Below are 6,000 nucleotides of genomic sequence, written 5' to 3' on the forward strand. Positions count from 1 at the left end.
TTGGCCGGGCTTAGAATAGCGAAGGAGCTAAAGGCCAGGGCCGTCCAATGCTACAACAATTCCCAGCTCGTGGTAAACCAAATGTCTGGGGAATATCAAGTGCGGGGGACCAAGATGGCGACTTACCTGGCCAAAGTGAAGAATGAGTTATTCGAGTTTGAATATGGCCTAGTCGAGCAGACCCCTTGCGAGCAGAACGCCAATGCCGATGCCTTGGCTAGACATGCTACCTCCAAGGAAGCCAAAACTTTGAGCATAGTACCAGTGGAATTCTTGGAAAATCTGAACGTGGCAGAAAGTGCAATGGAGGTCGAGACGATCAGTATCAGGACAACCTGGATGACTCCCATAATAGAGTATCTTACGACAGGAAAATTTCTTGATGAGCGGAAAGACGCGAGGAGAATACTCTATCAAGCTCCAAGGTATACAATCATAAATGGGACGTTGTACCGACGTGGCCATTCAAACTATTCTGTAGGAGGTGCATGAAGGCTTCTGTGGGGATCACGCTGGGGGGAAAAACCTAGCCTTAAAAATACTAAGACAGGGGTATTATTGGCCTACTTTATCAAAGGATTCCATCTCCTATGTCCAAAAGTGTGACAAGTAACAGCGCTTTTCCACGGTCGCTCGAACTCCACCAGTTAAGTTGAAAATGATATCATCCTCATGGCCATTCGTGGTGTGGGGAATTGATTTAATTGGAGCCCCGTCCATGGGAAAAGGAGGAGTTCTCTATGCAGTAGTGGCCATCGATTATTTCACGAAGTGGGCGGAAGCGGAGCCCCTAGCAACAATTGCCTCAAAAAGGGTTCTCGACTTTGTAGTCAAGAGTATTGTTTGCTGATTTGGACTGCCTAGAAAGATTGTATCAGACAATGGAACTCAGTGCGATATCAATCTCTTCACCGAATTTTATGAGAAGCATGGCATGATTAAGTGTTTCTCTTCGGTGGCCTACCCACAGGCCAACGGTTAGGTCGAGGTCATGAACAAGACACTCAAAGCGAGCCTTAAGAAAAGGTTGGATGAGGCCAAGGGAGTCTGGCTTGAGCAGCTACCGCAGGTGCTGTGGGTGTATTGAACCTCCCACCGAACTTCTACGGGGCACACCCCTTTCTCCTTGACTTTCATAAGTGAAGCCGTCCTTCCCGTCGAAACAAAAATAACCACGCACAAGCTCCAGACCTTCAGCCAGGAACAGAATGACGAGTTGCTCAGCGCATCCCTCGACCTAATTGATGAAAAATGAGAAAATTCACAGCTACAGCTCACGCATTACCAACAAAAAATTACTCGTTATTTTAATTCGAAGGTCAAGAGGCGTATCTTTGGTTTAGGCGACCCAGTGCTCCGAAGGGTCTTTTTAGCAGGCAAGGACCCCAAAGATGGTGCTTTGGGTCCGAGCTGGGAAAGGCCCTATAAAATAGTGGAAGTCGTATAGGAGGGAACCTTCAAATTGGCTCGACCTAATGGAGAAACAGTTCCACAGAACTGGAATGCTATGCACTTAAAGAAGTATTATCAATGATCGTACCACCTGTCTATCTAAGGCTTAGTAAATAAAGCAGTTTAATTTAGGAAATGAAACATTCATTGTGTATTTTTGGTGTTTTTATATGGTTTCATCTACGTTTTAGTTCGGGTGATAGCGTTGGTCCAAAGCAATCAGGAAAGTTCACTTTCTGATTGCTTGGGGGGCATATAACCCAAGTAGAGGTCCAAAACTTGGAAGTTAGCAAAATTGATTAACCATGTGTTTTTTTCTAAATGCGAGGTGTCAATAAAACTAGCACGAACTAAGTTTTAATTAAAAATCCTGGATACAACCAGGTCCGAAACTTGGAAGTTAGTAAATTGATTAACCAAGTGTTTTTTCTAAAAAACGCGAAGTGTCAATAAAACTAACACGAACTAAGTTTTAATTAAATATCCTGGATACAACCAGGTCCAAAACTTGGAAGTTAGTAAATTGATTAACCAAGTGTTTTTTCTAAAAAACGCAAAGTGTCAATAAAACTAACACGAACTAAGTTTTAATTAAATATCTTGGATACAACCAGGTCCGAAACTTGGAAGTTGGTAAAATTGATTAACCAGTTTTTTCTAAAAAAATGTGAGGTGTCGATAAAACTAACACGAACTAAGTTTTAATTAAAAACCCCGGATACAACCAGGTCTAAGGCTTGATATTTAACAGGTAGGATATAAATCAACATCAATTTTGGTCACGACCAAAATTAAAGTATCTATCTCGACCTAAGAGTCGTTTCCTAAAGATTTTAAATGTACAAGTCATGAGGCATAAGAAAAAATCAGGAGATGGATATAAAATAAAATAGATACTGAAATTTTAAGTAAACTGTCTCGAGGAAAATAACCTCGTACTAAGCCAAAAACGGCAAATGTTTACAAAGAAAATAGGTGTAAAAATTAACCAAAGGAAAAAGAAAATTAAGCCCCTCCAGGGCGCTCTGAGGACATCACCTCCTCGGTCTCCTGCCTGCCAGTGATTGAGGTTCCCCAGTCTCAGACTGCTATTGCTGTGCCCGGGCCTTGAACTTCTAAAGATAGAGATCCCATACGTCAGAGGGAAAAAAGGAGAAGTTTCCTTCTTGGTTGTAGGCCCAGCAATGGTAGAGCATGCTCTCCATGGAGGATATTGAGGTTGCCTTATCCTCTTTAGTAGCAGCCTCCGCCTCTAACTGCTTGGCCTTGACCTCCATGAGCTCGGCCTGTAGGGTATCCAGGGAAGCCTTCGCTGCCTGCTCGCCCTCTTCGGCCGCTGTTAAGGTAGCCTTTGCAGCCTGCTCGCCTTCTTGGGCCGCCGTCAGGGCAGCTTTGGCGCTTAATTTGCCTTGTTGAGCAGCTGCGAGGGCAGCTTGGGTAGCAGATAGGGCGGCCTGAGCGGTCTGGAGCTCGACCTTGAGCTCTTCATTCCTGGCTCTAGCCCGAGCTATGCTACAATGTTAAGCCAAGATCGCCTGCAAAAAGTAAGAAAGTAGTCAGGCACATACTAGGATAAAATTAAAAAAAATATACTAAGTCAAGGAAAGTCTGCTTACTGTGAGGTTCATCCCCAGTGCAGATTCCATGACATTCTCCAGGCTCTTCTCCTCAATCACCCTCAGTTCAGTCAGTTTGGCCTTATAGAAGTGCTCCACCATGTGGTTCGCCGTCTCGTAGATGGTCCCCCGAAAGGTGTCTGGAATTTTCTCCAGGTCTTGAGCATTGACTGGGATGCGTACGGTGGGGGCAGGGATGATCGGAGCTGGGGGATCAACCGGTGCTGTCTGGTCCCGGGCAGGACTGGAAGGTGCTGTCTGGTCCCAAGCAGGACCAGAAGGAAACCGGGGAGGAGGTGGAGGCGAGCCTCTCTTGTATTGAGCAGCAGTAGCTGGAGCTGTTGAGCTCTAGTCCTTCCCCTTAGCCGGGGATTTGGAGGTTGTTCCCACCACAGGTGGTACCTTCTTGGATGAGAACTGGGGCTTCTTTACAGTCGGCCTCGAGCTGAATTTCCCTTCCTAAAACATTGCCCGGATTTCGAGAATCCCTTGTTGAGCCATCTCCTCGCTTGAAAAAGAAAGGGAAGTACGTAAGTATGTGTACAAATCCTTCAGTCCACAAAGTATGTATGCATGTGTAGGATATAACAAAAATTCCTACCCTCCGAGCTAGAGGAGGAGTCTATTGCCACGACCTCTGGCCTTGGAACCACTATAGGAGAAGGGGAACCTAACTCTATAACTTCTTGGATCAGGGGAGGCTCGGACTCAGGTTCTACCTCGGGGTTGGATTCTTCGACATATTGCCTAAGCCCAGGGGCAATGACACCTTGGAGAAAGGAAGGCCACGACCTAAGGTTGGTCCCGTACTCTTCGAAAAGGGCCGACCTAAAAGATAGGGTGTTATCTACGATTATAGTTCCCCTAGGATGGCCTATGTCATGGCGAACCACTAAGTGATCCACACACTGGAGCAGGGTTATGTTGCGGTCGGGGTTATGGGGGTGGCGGTGCATGAGCTGGTTTGGGTTAAACCTAACTAACCTAAGGTCAGAAACATCCCTATCTAAGTCCCTAAAGGGGTACAGGTTACCTTGGTCGGAGGGGCCGGCTGCTGCCCCCGATGAAGCTCGTTCCACGTCTGGGTCCCGAGCAGCCTCAGGAGCTCACCTCTTTCGCACAAGTGGAACCTCGACCTCTTCTTGTTCTTCATCATCATTGGCCTCAATGCCCCCTTCGGGGATGGACGCTAGCTCGCGGAAGACCGGGTGGTTAGCTCGAGTCCTCCTCAAGGCTAGAGTCTGGTCTTCAGCAATCAACTTACACGCCAACATCGTGTCATTAGACACGAGTTGGCGGTAATCCTTCTCTCTGGATGGAAGCCCTGCCAGAGTGTCGTATTGACCACCAAGGGTCACAGATTTGGTCGTCTTCGCAAAAATGGCTGCACGAAGATACTTCAGTCAGTATACACACGAGAAGACTAAGTACGAAAAGAATAATTAAGCGAGCAAGGAAAGGAAAGAAGAGTTACAGGGATGGTTGAAATATCGGTGTTCGCATTTGCGAAACCCATTCGACATAAAGAACTGGTCTTTAAAGTCGTTGGGGTGGCTGGGCAGCTCGATGACTGCGGGTGAGTTTGGGAACCGGGTCAGATAGTAGAACTCATCACCTCGTCCCCGTTGATCCGGGCTGGCCTTGAGGCAGAAGAAATAGAGAATGTCCACAGGGGTGGGGACCTCCCACTCATGCTAAAAGAAAAGGTACTTCAGCCCCGCCAACAACCGATATGAGTTCAGGGGGAGCTGGAATGGTGCCAACTGCACATAGTTGAGGAAGTCGGCGAAATACTGGTTAAGGGGAAGGAAGGCCCTGGCCTTTAGGTGCTCATCACTCCAGGCCGCGAAATCATCCTGGAGTGGTGCGCAGCTCCTCTCCCCTTCGAAGGGAGGTTGGGCGATGAGGACGCCAGTCCCGACCTCGATATTGTGGGACAGCATGATCTTGTTGACCCTTCCTTGGGTCGTGATCTTAGAGGTTATCCTCTCCACCTCGAAGAAGGCATCAGGGCCTACTACGACCTCCTCCTCCACCATGGGGCCGAATTGAGGGATGGGGGACTCAGAGGCGACCTCTTTTCCTTTGTTGGCTCATTGAGATGATGAGCCAGCTGCGTTCTTCTTGGGCGCGCTTTTCTTGGGTGCCATTAGCTCGCCTATCGAACAAGAATGATGGAACTCTTAGTGGGCGACCTAGGATTGTTATACAGGCAAGAAATAACAAAGAAAGGCCGAGGATTCTAACACATGAGCTGATGCAATCTCAGCTCGCGGTGTAGTGCCATGCACTACCTATGCTACGCGCCTAGGTTTCCCAGCAGACCCCTGATGTTTAGGGATCCGTGTGTCAGAAAATCAGGCCACCACCCTCCTTGGGAAGCGGTTTAGAGAAAAACCACCCAAGAAGTGTAGCCCATAAGCAACCTAATGTCGAGCCCTAAAAATCTTTCATCTTCTACATGCCGAATGGGTATTTTCTAAAAAAGTTCCTAGGAATCACCTAAAGATTTACCCAATTTATGAACATCACAATCCTAGATATATTTTAGAACCTAATCAATGAACCTAAACTGAAACCTATGTACCAAAAACATTTGGAAACAGCCTAATGCTAATGACTATGAAGTGCAGATTAGCATGATAAAGAAAGAAGAAAAACACACAAAAACTAGTAAAAGAAAAGTTCCAGTATAACATAAAACTTATAGTGTATTCTTCGACGAAAGGAATGAGCAACGTAGAAAGAAAGTTCTTGGAGAGGTCCTTGGTGATTGGGTTTCTGAAGGTTTTGGTGGCAGAGTTCTGGGATTTTATGAGAAAAGGAAAAAGAGTTTTTGAAGTTCAGAAGAGAGAAAATAAGGAAAAGTTTCGAATAAAAGGTGAGGAACACTGAAAATTACCAGCCCTATTTATATGTAATAGGCATAAAG

Source organism: Humulus lupulus, chromosome 7 (assembly GCF_963169125.1).
Source record: "Humulus lupulus chromosome 7, drHumLupu1.1, whole genome shotgun sequence".
In the NCBI taxonomy this organism is placed as follows: domain Eukaryota; kingdom Viridiplantae; phylum Streptophyta; class Magnoliopsida; order Rosales; family Cannabaceae; genus Humulus; species Humulus lupulus.